Below are 18,229 nucleotides of genomic sequence, written 5' to 3' on the forward strand. Positions count from 1 at the left end.
TTATTATTAAGTTCTCTCTGTTTCTATTATTGTTAAGTATTTACAGAGAATCATGTTACACATAAAGAAAGGAAAGCGTCACGACCAATGTGCAACTCGCATGCCGGCTACAAGACATTATGAAACCTAACTTTTACCTTATCTTACTTTTTAGCAATTATAAATCTTGCACTAAATAATCTTAAATGATAGAAAATTAAAATAAAATAAATACATTTATTTTTTAATTAGAAAATTAAAGCAAATCCAATAATATATCTGCCACCAAAATTTATCTCATTTCCTTATTGTAAAAAAATAGAAGTAGGTTATCCATTTGAACTACTGGTTACAATGTTTGCTAGTTCCGCCTTTATTATTTGATAAGATAAAACGTTAATTTGAGTTAATGTACTCTTGCATTTTATTCCATAAGATTAATTATTCAAAAGAATGGAAAATTTAAATTTGCTTACATAAATAAAGTTTAAAAATAACATTTTAAATAAGGAAAAAAAAGGTGAAATAAATGATTAAAAGTGATTGAAAATGTAAAAATTAATGGAGTAGGGGAATTTTAAAAACGTGGGAAGCAGTTACTGACATAACAGCTGATGTAAAGGTTATAAATACTACAACATAGCCACTGGAGATAAATATTAGAATCTTCTTTATTCTACCAATCAAATTACATTTAAAAAGGTATAAATATTTATTTACAAATAAAGAACCATTTTCTAACAAAGCGTTAAAATCACTTCTGAAACAGTGGTACTATTTTTTTTTAAGAAATCTGGGTCATGAGCTTATTTTTAAGTAAATGCAAAACTCGATTATTTGGGGGGAAAAACAATCGCCCACATTTATTTAACTTATTACAACTCAAGGGCGACCCAAATCTCCAATGACCTATATAAAAACAAACAAAAATGCATATCAATTAAGAAGATCCAAATTAAAATAAAATGTTTAATTACGGTTGTTAGCAAGTAATTGTTAGCAATATTACTACTCGTAAAGTAGTGGATAAAAATAAAATGCGGAATTACAAACATTCTGAAATAGGCGGTTACAACACTCAACCGTTTGTAATTGCTAACTGATTGAGAAAGTTTAATGCTGAATTAAGATTTCTATTTTAATAAGTAGTAATTTTAACGTAAATATTTTTTTTTAAATATATTTTTAGCTTAAAATTGCAAGAAGAAGTAATTCTTGTAAATTACTTTTAGTGATTAAAAGGATTTCATTATTATAAACTGTTAACTAATAACCTTATTTTCATTTCACAGAAATTGAACTATAATAATTTCTTTTCAATTTTTGAAAATAATATCACATTGATCATTGATACATTAATTATGGACTTTTTTTGGTTAAATTCTTAGAGATGTTACAAAAATAAAAATTTTATGTGAAAAAGGCTAAAACGAGTTAAATTAAAAAATTGCCCTTTATTTAAAAAAGTAATTTCATCGGCTAGGTGTCGACCTAGATTTTGATTTGGCATATTACCTTGAAAGGTAATTCGATCATGCCTAATTTTATAAATTAAGTCTTTATCGGAAATTTACTATTATTTCAGGTGTACGTGAAGGGAGTAGATAAACTTCCCCTTAAAGCGTCACGGTAGCCGAGCGGTTAGAGGCGCCGGCTCATAAAGCTAATATCTTTTGTTGGTACTGGGTTCGATTCCCGGTCTCTAGGCCTTAGATTTTATTTAATGTTTTTAATATGAGAACTATGTCGTAAAAGTATATTTGCTAATCGTCTTCGTCTACGACTACCTCATTTGTTAGTTGGACGTAAAAGCCCACCTGAATAAAATGGATAATACTTTAAAGTTCCCTTTAAAATAAAATTTCAGTAAAATGTACACTTCTGTGTCTTCTATGCAGTATAAAGGATATTAAAATATTTTGTTAAAACTACGGCCATTCTAAGTATGAATAACCTTCTTAAGACGCAGCAATGTAAATTCATTTTTTAAAAATTGCTCCGCAAGATTCATGTAGCCAACCCAGAAAAGATTACGCGCTAAAAAAAAAATGCACATACTCCGAATAGCGCAATAGTTGAGTGAAAGCTCTTAGCGCCAAACAAAATTCTCTTTACTAATCTGATAAGCAAGTACGTTGTGATGGATAAAAATCCACGATATTAGTTAATACTAAGGCCATGTTGTTTATTGATGTGAGAGTTGACATCTTTACAAATATGACAGAGCATAAGATTAACTAAAATTTCTAATCCTTAAAAGTGTGGGTAATGTTTAGTGCAATAAACTGTAAAAATAAATACAACTTCCATTAAAAATATATTGTTACGTAACATAAAGGCGGTAGTATCAAAAAATGTATTTAAACTGATTAATATCAAACTGTCTTTAACCATTTAGCAAGCTAATATTTAGTGTACAAGTGAAAGAAGTGCATTTTTCACACACCGAGTACAAATACTGCCAACTCCGAGTGTAGCTAAAATATGTGATAACACTTAACTCGCCCAAATATACTTAACATTAAACCTAAAAATGTTGGCTACATAAATATGAGAAATGAGAAAGAATTAGGTAGTTGGCAGATGGTAAAATGAGCTCTTAACTTCTCCTCATCTTTAGCAGATATCATCTTTGGTCCAAGGTATCGGGTTAGATCGGAATGGAATTACTTAATTCTTATTCCCACTCATGATGATTCACATGATATATATACCCACGCAAAATACTATGGTGACCATGAAGTATGACATTAATTTTTTGGTTTTTGTCCGCATTAAAATAAAAAATAAGGGGACATCAAAATAAAATAATTCAAGTGTTCATGAGTTTCGAAATTCAATTTGAGATTCTTAATCGGCTAGAGCAATACAATGAAAAGTAATGCCATTTTTTTTTTTTTGTAAATCAAATTATGTATTAGCGAATATGTTTGACTTGTTACATATTCTTACACAGTAAGAGAAGGTAGCCACTGTAATCGTGTAGATCTTTCTTATTTTGAGTATCAAGAGGGGAATATTCTTTTTGAGATCCTTTGAGTCCAAAAAAAAAAAAAAAACAAATGGGTTTTTCTCTTCCACAAAATGGTGTTTGTCTGTTAACCTCATTCATGAAAATAGGTTCGCGCGTTTTGGTGCTGCGTTGTTTACAAAAAAAGGTAACTACAATAAGAACATTTTTTTTGAAAATACCGCTCATTTTCAGCAACTTTTTTCTGGAAATCTATAAGATCTGGGTTGTTGCAAAAAATTAGAGTTGTAAACGAGGATTTGTCCTATAATTTAAGGAAAATTTGGGGAATTTTATCTTTTATAGAAAAAGAGAAAAAAATTGTCAAAGTTGGGTGTTTTTCAAACGTTACACTTTTTCGTGCAGTTTTTTGACTATCAACCCTTTATACAGCTGTCCTACTGGACAGTTTTAATTTAAAAATTTTATTGAACTGTAAAATATTTTTTTTAAAAATAATGAAACTTAGTGAGCATTTAAAGGGTTCTGAATTTTTTTGTATTTAAGGTATATTTTTAGAATTTTAAAGTTGGAGCTGTGTTTCAGTGACCAGCGAAAATTAGCGATATTTAAACCTTTTTTTGGATGGCCCTTCAACCACTATTGGGGACAAGATTCGCTACGTAGTTAGGTGCAATAGATTTCCAAGTTTAAAACCAGAATGCGAGTCCTGAATTTTTTTTTTCTCCTTTAAACCAATGATGGTGTTACCTTATAACTTTGAATACACTGTCCTGAAAGGTCGGTACAGTACGAATAGCCATATGGTTATTCAATAACATTATAAAGAACAACATAGATCTAAAAGAAAAATTATGTTACGAACTAAATTGAAAACTATTTCAGCATTTTAAGCAACAATCATGGCGTTAGAAACGAGGTTCTCAAAATAACAAAAAATCTGTGATAATATTTGCATTCAAAACTTGGCAGAAGATATTGCAAAAAAAAAAAAAACAGTGCCAATTAGTGAAAAATATTTCGTACAATCACGTACCCAAAACAGGGTCAGAAGGTTACAAGTGTGTTAACATCACACTAATCAAGCAGCAAGAATCTTTTCAACAATAGAACTAAGTCTAGTTCATAAATATTATAGCTATAAAATAGCTGAATCAAATATGATTTCTTTACTTTACATTGATCGTGTTTAGCCTCAGGACTGGTGTACTTAGTTTAAATCTCTAAGTAGATAAATCATGGTGAATTTCACTCCATATAAATGATACAATATTCTCACCCAAGTGTCTAATAAAAAATAAACAAAGAACTTTTACTAATTGTATTTCTGTGTAAACTGTAACATTAAAACTTAACAAATTATCATTAAACTTTAAACTGAAACAAAAAAAAAAAATTAAAACTAATGAATCATCAAAAACATAAAAATAAAAAAACAAAATAATTATAGGGTTCAAAGATAATTATCGAATCATTTTTTATTACGTAACTGATAAAGTTCAAGAACATGGGAACTTTCAAGTTCAAGAAATTTTAAAGAAACAAAAAAAAAAAACCTCCAGTGTTCTTTTATTTTTATTTAATTTTCATAATTATTAAAAATATATATATATTCAAAAACTATAATAAAGCGCCATGTTATAATTAATTAACTATAGTTCTTGTCATTTTATAGTCCCTTAGAGAGTGATATTTGTTGAAACCAGTTTGGATAGCCTTAGTTCTTTATTAATGAACGTTCTTTCACTGATTTTAATTTAATTTTTATTTATTTATTTATTTTTTAATTTACTTTAACCGCCATTTTGATGATTCTATACTTCATCCAAATTCTGAATTTCAAAAACATGTTAAATGCATACAAACATTACACGAGTTTATGCACCAATGCATTAGATCGAAATGATATTTTAAAGGCAGCGAATTACTTTCACTCGCAAGCACTAATAAATAAATAAATAAAAATGTGTTTTTCTGCAACCATGTAGGGAAGTTCTCATTACTCAATTAAAATCAGCTGTGTAATGCCCAACTTCCCACACTAGTGGGGAAAAATTCCCATTAGTGTCACTTTCCTCACTAGTGAGTGGAAAAACTTTATTGTGCTTCCTTGATATAAGAAGTTTTGTTATTAACATAAATATTTTCTGTAAAACTCTAATAAGCTTATTTAAATTTATTTTATTTAAATAATTAAAAAACTAATATTAAAAAATAAAATAAAAATTGAAAGGAATATAGAAATAAAAATAATACTTTAATAAATAATTAGATATTTTTAATTATAACAGTTAAAAAGGTTATAGTGTTACCTTATAGAAATTTAAAATGGATTCTAGTGATGCCTGTTTAGAAAACACTCCTCCATCAATAAAAGAAACAGCAGAAAATGTAATAAGTAATGTAAATAATTGTAATATAACAATAAATGTTTATAATAAATAAATTACTTTTTGTAGACTGTAAAAATGAAATTTTTAATTTTTTTAGTTAATAAATCTAATGGTTGCAGAAAAATATAATATTTAACTCGAGTGTCAAGTATTTTCCTCACACTCGGCAATTTGCACTTGCACTCGCCTCGCTTCGCTCGCTCGTGCGTGCAAACCCTGCCTCGCGTGAGGAAAAGTACTACTTTCCTCACTTGTTAAATAAATAACTATTAAACTCAATAATGTAGCAATATCTTTAATTTTTTTAATTAAATTTTATATAAATGGTTTTATGTTTACTGGTTAAATGTCATTTTAGGCAGTAGCTCTCCTAGAAATTTCCTTAATTTTATTGTCATTGAAAAATGTTCTAATACGAGGTGTGGCTATTAAATAACGAGACTGATGCTGCTACAGAAGAACTATGCATGCGCCAAATCCTAACGACCGACAGCTGTGCCGCGTAAAGCCTTCTCTTTCGATTGAAGCGTCTCACGTGTTTGTAGAGAAATCTGTCTGAACGGAACTGTTGTTTGTGTAATAGGTGTTAGTTTCGTTTTACCGAAAACATGATACTACACATGTAGTAGAGCAACGAATTGTCGTGAAATTTTACATGAAACTGGGTAAAACCGCTACCGAAACTTATCTTTTATTAAAAGAAGTTTATGGCGATGAATGTTGATCACGTGCGCGAGTTTTTGAGTGGTTCAAGCGTTTCCAAGATGGCCGAGAAGACGGATGAAAATATCGATTACAATTAATCAACATTACTACCGTGCGGTGCTCGCTTAACTCCGTGAAAGAGTAAGGAAAAAACGGCCCGATTTGTGGAAGAACAAGTCATGGGGTTCTCCATCAAGACAACGCGCTGGCTCACACTGTCAAGACGTTTCTAGCCAAGTACAACATCCCAGTTTTAGGCGATCCGCCTTATTTGCCAGACCTGGCCTCATGTGACTTTTATCTCTTCCCCAAAGTCATATCTGCATTAAAAGGGACACGATTTCAGTCCGTTGAAGCTGTGAAAGAAAAAGCGGCACGCGTCATGCAGGAGCTGACAGAAAAAGACTTCCAGCACTGTTTCGAACAATGGTAAATTCGCATGGAGCGTTGTAGGGATAGGGGAGGGCTGTATATTGAAGGAGATAATAACTAAATATGTATAAATTTAAAATAAAATGTTTTACAGCAATAGTCTCGTTATTTAATAGCCACATCTCGTAAATGTTGGTAATCTTGACGAATACAATTCATGAGTAGATGAATCAATTCGCTAAAAAAAAAAAAATACACGCAGTTTCGAATCATTATATATAAACTATACTGAGTCTTTTGTTAGTAATTTGTGTACAGTTTAGATTTGTAAAGTATAGTTTTAAGGTCATGAAGAGTTACGAAATTTCAGTATATGCGCCCTACGCATTAAAATGCAGGTAGTGTATACGTTTGTTGCAAATTAAAAAAAAATCTGTAGAAAGGGTTGGGATGCAATTAGATGAGTTGTTAGCGATTCAACTGGAGATCACGGGTTCGAATCCAGCTATGCTGGCCCTTAGATTTTCTCTACCTTAGGAGCTTCTTAACCAGTTAACTGTTTATGACGAAGATATTCGTCGATGCGTTTTCAGTAGTGACCATCGGTAGTTAATTTTGCAATTTTAGATAAAACTAAAATATATTCACAAAACTGCAAGAAGTTTGGAATATTTTGTGACCATGTTGAAATAAAAAGAACTAATAGGTAGATATAGTATGAATAAGTCTTCGTAAATGTATCCTTGTCTTTTATTAGTCATCATCACTAAATCAATAACGAATTCATATATTGTGCTAGGCTAGACTATGCAGTAATAAGTGGCGCGCCTGGTAAAATAAAAAACAGGTTGAGGATCCTTTTGTTCCCTATTTACCTGTATTCAAGAGGCGGAGCTTTTTGGCTCATGTGCGGGGTTCAAGATTTAGCGATCATCCAAATTGCAGCAACCTGCCAAGATATTTCCCTGCATAATTAGTATTATGTACGAGGGTCGTTTGAAAAGTCCGTGCAAAGTCAGAGAGATAGCACCACTGGCGCGTATCGAGGTTATGTTTAGTTAGTAGCATCTCTTGGAAGAACACACACCAAGTTTCAGCCAGATCGGTCTATTTCTTTGTGTTTGGCATTCGTTTGAATCGAGGAAGTCGAGTGATTTTCAAAAAATGGACGAAAAAGAATTTCGTGTGTTGATTAAACACTACTTTATGAAAGGCAAAACGCCTGAGGAGACTAAAGAGAAGCTTGATAAACATTATGGTGACTCCGCACCTTCGATTAGAACAGTTTATAAGTGGTTTCAAAATTTTCGGAATGGCCATATGGGCACAAGTGACGCTGAACGTTCTGGACGCCCTGTTGAGGTTACTACTCCAGAAATCATTGATAAAATCCATGATATGGTGATGGATGACAGAAGAGTGAAGGTGCGTGAGATTGCTAGTGCTGTGGGCATCTCGAATGAACGGGTACATAATATTTTGCATCAACATTTCGACATGACAAAGCTATCCGCAAGATGGGTGCCGCGATTGCTCACGCTTGACCAAAAACGAAATCGTGTGAAGTGTTGCAAGGACGGTTTGCAGCTGTTCCAGAAGAATCCGCAGGACTTTAAGCGTCGTTTCGTCACTGTGGATGAAACATGGATACATCACTACACTCCTGAGACCAAAGAACAATCTAAACAATGGGTTACCAAGGGGGAATCTGCACCAAAAAATGCGAAGACCGTTCCTTCGGCCGGAAAGATTATGGCGACTGTCTTTTGGGATTCGAAAGGAATAATCCTCATCGACTATCTGGAAAAGGGTAAAACTATTACAGGTGCATATTATTCATCGTTATTGGACCGTTTGAAAACCGAGCTGCAAGAAAAACGCCCACGATTGGCCCACAAAAAAGTCCTTTTCCATCACGACAACGCACCAGCTCACACCTCAGCAGTTGTGGTCGCAAAATTAATGGAAATAGGGTTCCAACTCGTTTCACATCCCCCCTATTCTCCAGACTTGGCTCCCTCGGACTACTATTTGTTCCCCAATATGAAGAAATGGCTGGCGGGAAAAAGATTTTATTCAAACGAGGTGGTGATTGCAGAAACGAATGGCTATTTTTCAGACTTGGACAAATCCTATTATTCAGAAGGGATCAACAAACTAGAGCAGCGTTGGACGAAGTGTATAAGCCTAAAAGGAGACTATGTTGAAAAATAAAAAAGGTTTACCCCAAAAAATTAAGTAGTTTTTATTTTTGCACGGACTTTTCAAACGACCCTCGTATAAGAAATAAATAACGAAAAAAAAATATAAAAGTCATTTCATTGCAACCCAATTTCATGTCAAACATACTCAGGGTTTGACGAATATATTCTTCATCGCTTATTTTTGTACGACACGACGCACGTAGGGGGAAACATTTTCCAACAAGATCGAAACAGTTAACTGGTTAAAGCTCACTGTCCGGTGATGAAAGCTGTTGTCTGTAACTGACCTAAAGACCGACAGTGCACTAAATAAAAGAAAAATCCGGGCGCTAATGAGCTCAGTTGTTGGTGCGCCTTAAAAAAAAAAAAAAAAGTCCATAGAAGAGTTGAAATCTTTTAGGCTAAAAGTGTGCAAAAGAAAGGGATTGCTATTAGGTAGTATGTCAAGAAAGAATTAACAAGATCTCTACTATATAACTTTAGGCTTTTTTGAAATTATGGGTATTAATTTTACTTCAAGGTAAACTCAAAAATGCACGCCCACTTTTTAGAAAACGGAAATCCAGTATTTAGACGCACTGCAAAACTTAAATGTGAAATAAAGAACAAAGTTGCCACCTACCTTGAAAGGTTTTTATTGATCTAATGGCACCCACTTACCTAGAAAATGAAAATATATTTAATAAAATAACCTAGAATCAGGGAAAAAGGAAATAAAATATAATTTAAATTAGTGAGGAAAATAAATTTCGATTAGCTGATAGTCTTTTAGATAGATAGATTTTAATACGAAAAGCGAAGTTAAGTAATGGCTGTTCTCACTTTTGGAGGAGGGGGAGGACTGAAATTATGATTAGTAAACTCACAATGAGTCAAAAAGCATCATTAAATGAGTTTACAACGCACCTAATTCAGTTGTAAGTATAAAAAAATCTTAACTCCTAAAATGTCGTAATTTATGAACAAAAATGTTTGTTACACGTGTGGAAGATAAAATATTTTTAATTTATTTAAATAACTAAATAGAAGGTTCGGCCAAAATAATAATAATACGGTTTGGACTAAATAAAATAAATAAATAAAACAAAATAGATCCAGTTTAAATGATATAAACAAAGCGGAGAATCATTTACACAAGGTTCATGGTTTCTTAAAATAGGAGTTGGCCATGAAAAATAACAATTTATGTGTAAAGTTGGGACATCACCCAATTCTTTTTCTCTTTTCTCACTCATCCCTTAAAAGAAAAAGAAATAAAAAAAAAATCTTAAAAATAAAATAGAATATATTATACAAAAAATTCAGATATTTTCTGCGTCGGTTCAGGCTTTATTTTTATAGTCTTAAGACCAGTTCTAAACATGGTAGAAATTCTTTATTAAGAACTGTTACTAATAAAACGTTTTCTTCGCTTTAAGTGGTTTTATGACAGGGTTTTAAGCCCGAAAAATATCAACTTTTGGGAAATAAAACTTCTTTTATTTAGTTTTTAATAAAATTATGAAGGAAAAAAATTGTCATTATAAGTTTTATAAATGTTTTCCAAAATACTTTTATTATAAAAGTTGTTTTAAAAAAAATAAAATAAAAAAATAAAAGTTTTATTTTCCATGTGCTTTTTAATAATAAAAAATTAAACGGCAAATGATCGCTTTATTAGCTGATAATTGCTGAACTGTTTAGAATAGATAAGTAATATTAGAGAAATTAATTATAAATTAACTAAATAAAGTTCAAAAAATAAAAATTATCTATTTAACACAAATTTTAGGACTCTAGCAACGGCAACTATCTTTAAAAAATGTGTATTTTAATTATTTATCTATTTTTTTTCAAACTGTAGATCGACTTTTATAATTTAAATAAAGACTATTCATTAATTGAATATTAATTAATCGATTAATTAATTGTACACGGTAAACAGTTCTAATTCACGCTAGTTAATAATTCTAATTAAAATAATATAGAACAAGAATAGAGCTCAGAAAACTAAATCACAATAAATACTAAGATGCGTTATCAAACTAGAAATTGCTGGAATAAATTAAATTATTTTAAATTAATAATGTTTACCTAATCGATATTTTCATAAACAGTAAAATATTTCATGCATTTTAAATTAATAATGTTTACCTAATCGATATTTTCATAAACAGTAAAATATTTCATGCATTTTAAATTAAAATAATTAAAAATTCAGTAAATTAATTCATAAATTACAGGTGGTATTGTAGGAATAACCTAATATTAATATCAGTTGCTGATTACTGGTTGTCACTATGACGACGGTGTACTATCATGTCGATTCAGCATGGTTTTGTTATCGTTGTAGTACAGCTGATTGGTTTAGAAATAATTGAAATGCAGTTTATGAGTGCAATTATCAAGAAAATGTTTAAGAATTAGTATAATTCAATTACGTTTTCCAATAACTTCACCAGTGTTTCGAAGGAGTTTGTTCAATTTACTTTAGGTAATTCTAAAAAGGAAGTTGTTTGATAAATCCAATGAATGATTGTGCATAAAAATAAAAATCTCTTTTTCCCCATTACTCTTGCAACTATAAATTACTTTGAGTCGGTGAAAGAAGAAAAGTGCATGAATGGAGGCAAGCTCATGCACATTCTGGTGACCTCAAAATAAAAAACTTGCACACATATGAAAAAAAAAAAAAAAAAAAGAATATATAAAAAAACAATGGCCACCACAATAGTTGTGACGTAAGAAGCCAAAATGAGAATTAGATATTGTGGTACTAAGTTCAATATCCCTGAACTTGACCATTAATTCTGTATAATTATTAAATGAGAATTTATAGTTAAATAGTTTTTCGCCCCGCCCCACATAATGGATGCCTATATAAAAATAAGCCTTAATTTTCTTACTTATTAAATTACTTGCAAACAAAGAAAACTATAATTAGAATTTTAACAAAATATATCTAGAATTAATTTGAGACGGTGTAAGGTGAACAGCCTGTTTATAGGGCGATTCTTTCTTTGTCTTTGTTATTTTTCTGCGAAACAATAATAACAAATTATAGCCAATAGAAGATAACAGAATAACTTTATCTAATAATTTAGATTATTATTTTGAATTATTTTAAAAAGATCATTTATTTAGAAAAACAAACAAACTTATTGTTATTGACAATTGCCTTTATCAAGAAGGCACTTCCGTTAGGGTAGCCATGTTTTATTTAAGACAAAATCTAGTGTGACCAACTCACACGACTTTCTCTAACTACTATTCATTTTAAAAGTTTTAACTCATTAATTCTCTTTATACTCTATATTTCAATTTGTTTCTCTTTAGAAATAATCTAGAATTTTCAGAAAACATACTGTTGAAGTTGAAATAAATTCACAAAAGCCATTTGCGTGAAAATTTCCGTATACCGAAAAATCTATTCAGTTAAGTCATTTAGGCATTTACGGTCAGTCAATTTTTATTATTATTATAAATTATTATTTATTTATTTATTAAGAAATTAAATCCCAAATTTATTTTTTATTTTATTTTTTGTTTAATTATTTAAGACGCGTCAACATCTGCTGTAATTGGCGCCCGGAACTTTTAGGAAACTCCTAGAAAGAAAAAAACTTAGTGGCCAACAGCTGGATTCGAACCCAGGATCTCCGCGTGGGAATCTAATACGCTAACCTCATATCTAACCTCTTCCTTACCTGCATAAATGTAACTCTTGCTTTCATTAAAATTCATTTAATCACTTTAGAAAAAAAAATTGACCCTTAACATAAAATAGGACTAAAAAAAAAAAAGCGTTAAAACTGCCAACTAGATTGTCGAAGGTGGTGGTGGGATATTCAAGCTGTCTGGTAGCTTGCACCCGGCCAACTGGGTGAGCGGTGAATGTGGTCCGTCCTTGGCGGTACAACGTCCTTGCTTGCATTTCCCCGGACAGCCCTGACTCTAACTGACCGTCCTGTACGCGCGTCCCTGCACTCAGTTGGGCCGCAACTTTATTTCCAAATACCAAACACCATCATTTTGTTTTTGCTTTGTTTTAAATATGTTTTTGTTTAACAATCCATTATCATTTATTTATTTATTTATTCATCTTTGAGTAACTTTGCATATTCACTGGGGAGATTAATGGAAAGAACTACTTAGTAATAAAACACCTAATTTGCCACAATTTAGGCCCAAACCTTTATCATTTTATTATAATTTATTTTATTTAGCCTTAACCAAAAATTTTCAATGATCCCTCACAAGACCTTCTCTCTTTATATAACACGACTTGATGACACCTCCCAACTTCTTCATTTTTTCAAACAACGAATTTTGCGAGATGCAATTCATTTTTTACTACCATTGTCACAGGGAAGGGATTTAGCTATGCTATTAGCGTATACTAGATTTCCACTCGGAGATCCCAGGTTCGAATCCAGCTGTTGGTCCTTAGATTTCTTTTTTCTATTCCTAGGAGCTTCTCACAGCTCCGGTGGTGGGACAGGGTAGCCTGTAACGAGAGAACACTGTCTGGAGGCCGGCAGTGCATTGAAAAAAGCTCCGGTCGCCAATAGTCCTAAGTTCTTGACGCGCCTTAAATCATTAAATAATTTTTTAAAAAACGGCCATTATCCATATTTTAATTACACATTTATTGCACCGAAATTACGTACCTTTCAGCAGGATTCTAAATCGGTCTTCAAAATGCACTAAAAAGAGATAAAATTTCTTAAAATTTGTATTCACCATACACTAATCCATTAAAAAGAAATTGTAATCAGTGAATACGACGTAAGAAGTCTTCTTGACTGGATCCTACTTGACTGGTGTTCTTCTAGATTACTGTCGGTGATGAATACGAGGCCAACAGCGTTTCAATCATCGTGGAGGACGATCTGGAATCGTTGTGGAGGCAAGATTTTGAACTAGAGGATTGGTACAGAATGGAAGAGAGTCAAAGAATTTTCTATATTTGGATTTTGATTCTTTTGCTTCACATGGGAACTTGAGATCCATTATGGTGGGTAGTGTTTGTGACCTAAAATGGAGCATTTGTAATCTGACGAAATATTTTTTCGATTTTTTTGGTGAATTTGTAAGTTTGGTTGAACCCCCACAGTTTCAAGTCCAGATCGATTTGATTACGCTGTTTGTATATTAGTCGTCTATGTTCTAATGGTAACTTCAATTGTGGGCCAATTAGTCGTAATTTGTTTCTTTGGTTGAGTTCAATAAGTATGTTACTTAAAAACACTAACATAAGCGTACACAATTATCGTGAACACTTACTATACAGCTCTCACAATAAGAGTAGATCGCGACGCCATCTTCTCTTCAAAATATTCTTGGAGCTTTACCTGGTATTGGGGGAAGGAGATAGGTGTTTGTTTAAAGGATTAGGATGAGCTGCTGCCGAGGAATGAAATTTGAGAAAACTAGATCATTGACAAAAAAAAGGATTTTGAGATCATTATGGCAAAGAAGAGTGAAGCTAATATTATAAAAACGGAACGTTAAGAATTTTTAAGAAGTAGTTTTGACTGCAATGACTGGATACACAGAGAGTTAATACGTTTAGTAGATCACCATTCTTAGATGCTATAACTAAATAGATCGGCGTTAACATTAGATTAAGTTCTGTTTAATTTTTTTTTTAAGTGCAATTTGTAACCTTTGACTTCCTTATTTTAAGACAATCTACTTTAAAAATTGACTACTGGTCCATCTAAAAGAGTTTTCAATTAATTAAACAACTTGATAAACTAACACTGTTGAGTGCTCGTGAACACGTTTTCTTGTAGAACAAACGTAATTTCTCATACGAAGATAAAAGGAATCCTGGAAAATGATATACGTTTGAAAGCCCTTTAGACAAGGAAACTTTTATAAAAAGTGCCAGCACCTAGGTCTGATAATGATCACGTAAGGGCCTAATGAGTTTTCTTAAAAATTTCGATTACTTTTATTTTTACAGTAATCGGAGGAAGATTGAGGCTGTTTGGAGAATAACTTATGCTTCAATATGGTGTCAATTTTTAGGAAATTTACCTGTCTTTCTAACCGTGTCATCAGAATCGAATTCGGACTAAAACTTTTGGAGTAATAACATTTTTATTGAAAAAAAAGTAATGATTTTAGAAAAAAACTTTAAAGTGGCGTCACTCAAGAAAAGTGGAAAATATGAAGTTGGCCAATACGTCATTGAACTCCACTTTAGAAGTACTACACAGAGTAGGCCTATGGACAATACTTACTCATTCACCCTGTATACATCATGTAAATGTGGTCTATATCAAGTTGAGCACAGATTGGTTGCTGAATCCCACTTTTCTGGATCCAAAATATCAAAAACAACTTTTCTTTTCCGGAAATAGAAAGAACTATTATGCAAATTTTACGATTTTGTAGACGGTGAAAATTTATTAAAATTGATTAAACTGTATTAATATATTTTTTTAAATTTCTTTTATTATTTTATTGAATAAAAAAACGGTTTTACAATTAACGCCCAGAGTGTTCACACTGAAGTGAACGAATCATCACGAACGAATTCATTAATTTAAAGAAAAACACTAAATAAACAATTAGAGAAAGAGTAGTAATTCTCTAATAAACATGTGAGAGAATATAAAAACTGGAATGTTGGTATTCAGCGTAGCATTAAATATATTTTATAAATAAACAATATAAAAATTAATTATTAGAGAATTGAAGGAAAGGCAACTAAGTGAAAGAGAAGTTAACGAACACATGGTAGAAGAGAATACCACACTGGCCCCGCCATTGATTTTGAAAGAGTAAACAAAATTAAGAGTTAATACAATTTATTCACAAACAAATGGCCCTGTACACACTAAAATCGACCCGTATACATATATATCTAAATAATATAGAAATGAAAACATAAGCATATTGTAATGAGAAAAATCTATATGTTTACCATGACATATTTACCAGTAAAGTTGCAGATTATTAAGCAATTTTTGCTTGCTTTTTTTTTTTATCAATAAACATATTTATTAATAAATATTTAATAATATATGAGTAAATATATTTTTACTTTAAAAAAAACAGAAACATTTTTAGTTTCTGTTATTTTGATTGCAAGATGTTAGGAAATATCTTAAAAATTCGGTGAAAAATAATTAATGCTAATGAATAGAATAAATAGACGAATACAAAATATTTTTAAACTTTGTCCAATAAATATTTAGAATCAGGTGCGAAAATCACGTGGTCTTCCTCTTACCGCAACTTACGTAAAAACTTTTTTCGGATTCAAAAGACCACGAAAATGGATATTTCCGGCTAGAACTAAAAATCGATAATCCTCATAATTATAAAATCCAATAAGGAAAAAGAAAATTTGAAAAATATGTTCAATAAAGGGGAACGTCCGGTCGACGATGTTGTAAAAAAAATGGAATGTTTGTCACACATTTAATCATTAATTAATTTTAATAGGAAGTCAGTCCATATATAACAGCGAACTGACATTCTACCGGACGTACCCGCCCACCCCCTCCCCCAAAAGTGCCCTTAATCGAATGATTCCAGGAAAATGTTTCCTACAAAAGTTGTAGAACTATTTGAGAGCTATAATTATACCAAGTTTGAAGAAAATCGGAAAAGCGGTTTTTGAAATAAATTGAAAAAAGTGAAAAATCTATTCACTAAAGTGGTACTTCCGGTGGGCCTATTTTAATCAAAAATTTATTACCACTTCCGGTGGTGACTCTTAAACGAAATATCAAATTTGAAGTTTATACGATTATCCGTTCCTGAGATATAGCGGATAAACTAACTGCAGAGTAGTAAAGTCAGTCCAAACCTATGGCATCAAGGACCGATGGGTTAGAGAACTTGAAATTCTAGGAATTCCAGATCTGTAACCCAACGTGCCTTAGCCGTGCTTTTTAATAACACTTGTCTCTCTCTTCTCTCTGACAAACCGAATGAGATCGGTTTCTGTCGGCTATTTTCGGCTCTACTGACCATTATTTTATTTCCAATTTAATTTTAACATCTAATATGCACACTCACACGACTTTCTTCCTCTTTTATTTCTAACAAACTGAATGTAATCGGTTATTGTCGGCAATTTTCGGCACAATTAATATTTTTATTTTCAATTTAATATTTAATGTGCACACTCACACGACTTCCTCTGACCACTACGTATGTAGTTAGGTATTCTTGTAAACTTGTATTTATGTAACTAATATACATTTATTTATAAAACTATTTAGGTATTTTATTTTAAGCTAGCAACTCTAAATAAATGTAACATTAACACTTTTAAAAACTATTTGAAATGTCTCAAGATCTAATTAACGAACTGTTAATTAAGTTAACATTGGGAGGTATGCGTGCCTACAGGTTTAGTACGTGTGAACTTCCTTTGCAGACTAACAAAACTATTGCATTAGATCCGTATGTATTTATGTAACAGTTAGTTTAACGCGATAAATTGTTACGCAATGCTATAACTTCAGCGATGTATGAACATTTAATTGAAGAATTAAAGGCTTTTTATTTTCTGATTAAAACCTATTGGAATAGAAAAGATTCATTTTATTGTAAAGTATGTTTGCTAGTCATCTTCGCCCACAACACCTAATTTAGTAGTTGCAATGTAAAGTCCGCCAGAAAAGATAAGCATCATTACTTATTGTTAAGTTTTGCTGCGTAGAATTAACTGCAATTTTATCAACGAATAACTGAAATAATAATTGGGAAGGTTACAATTAAAAAATCAAGGAAGCAGAATGCAGCAGTTGTCAACACTGTATTGACTCACTAATTGATCAATATCGTGCGGACATTTGTTTTGATTGTTATTACCACTGAAATAGGTAATAAACCTAAACTTCACTTAATGAAACGTGTCACACGGTAATCTAACATTACGAGCTCTCTAAGTTGCCGTGATTTACTTATTGACTCTTAGTAATTAATGTAATTTAATTGCGTGACCATTAAACAGATACTTCCGCAGTTACAAAACAGATTGTATAGTGACAGCCGATTATGGTGTATATTCTCACTAGAAATGAAATAACCTCACTTCGCGAAACAAAACCAATTTGTCCTCAAAACGCTTAAGAAAAGATTTATATGATTGTTATTCAGTTTAATTGAAAACTGATTCCTTCCTTTTCTTTACAACTTCCTTTTGTGCTTGAATCAAGGTGATTTTCACAAGAAATACAGGGGAATTATTTTTTATTTTTTCGTAAGGTTGAAGATAAAACCTGCCTACATAATGAGAGATTTCCGCCCAGATAGACCATCAATTCGAGGTCAACCAATCGAAGGATATTTATGGAATATCTTTTATAGAATCGCTTTTCCTGCAATAGACGTTGCTTTTGTTGTACCATAATGCATGATTGGAAACTACGTGATTTTAACTTAAACAATAATTGTTATAGAAATACGAGGGTCGTTTGAAAAGTCCGTGCAAAAATAAAAACTACTTAATTTTTTGGGGTAAACCTTTTTTATTTTTCAACATGGTCTCCTTTTAGGCTTATACACTTCGTCCAACGCTGCTCTAGTTTGTTGATCCCTTCCGAATAATAGGATTTGTCCAAGTCTGAAAAATAGCCATTCGTTTCTGCAATCAC

General features: G+C 31.6%; 2 protein-coding genes and 1 long non-coding RNA gene across 6 annotated transcripts in view; 1 reads left to right on the top strand and 2 right to left on the bottom strand.

Moving 5' to 3' along the window:
* nudC (nuclear distribution C, dynein complex regulator) overlaps positions 1-18,229 on the bottom strand; it is a 273,572-nt gene that overhangs the window by 183,603 nt on the left and 71,740 nt on the right. The gene's annotated exons all lie outside the window — the stretch shown is intronic.
* LOC141453311 (uncharacterized) overlaps positions 1-18,229 on the bottom strand; it is a 118,752-nt gene that overhangs the window by 38,316 nt on the left and 62,207 nt on the right. The window lies entirely within an intron of this gene.
* The window catches only part of LOC141453306 (uncharacterized), an 86,553-nt gene that overhangs the window by 452 nt on the left and 67,872 nt on the right, over positions 1-18,229 (top strand). The window lies entirely within an intron of this gene.

This window comes from Rhodnius prolixus, unplaced genomic scaffold (assembly GCF_049639745.1).
Source record: "Rhodnius prolixus isolate KJV_2025 unplaced genomic scaffold, Rpr scaffold_3, whole genome shotgun sequence".
Classification (NCBI taxonomy): domain Eukaryota; kingdom Metazoa; phylum Arthropoda; class Insecta; order Hemiptera; family Reduviidae; genus Rhodnius; species Rhodnius prolixus.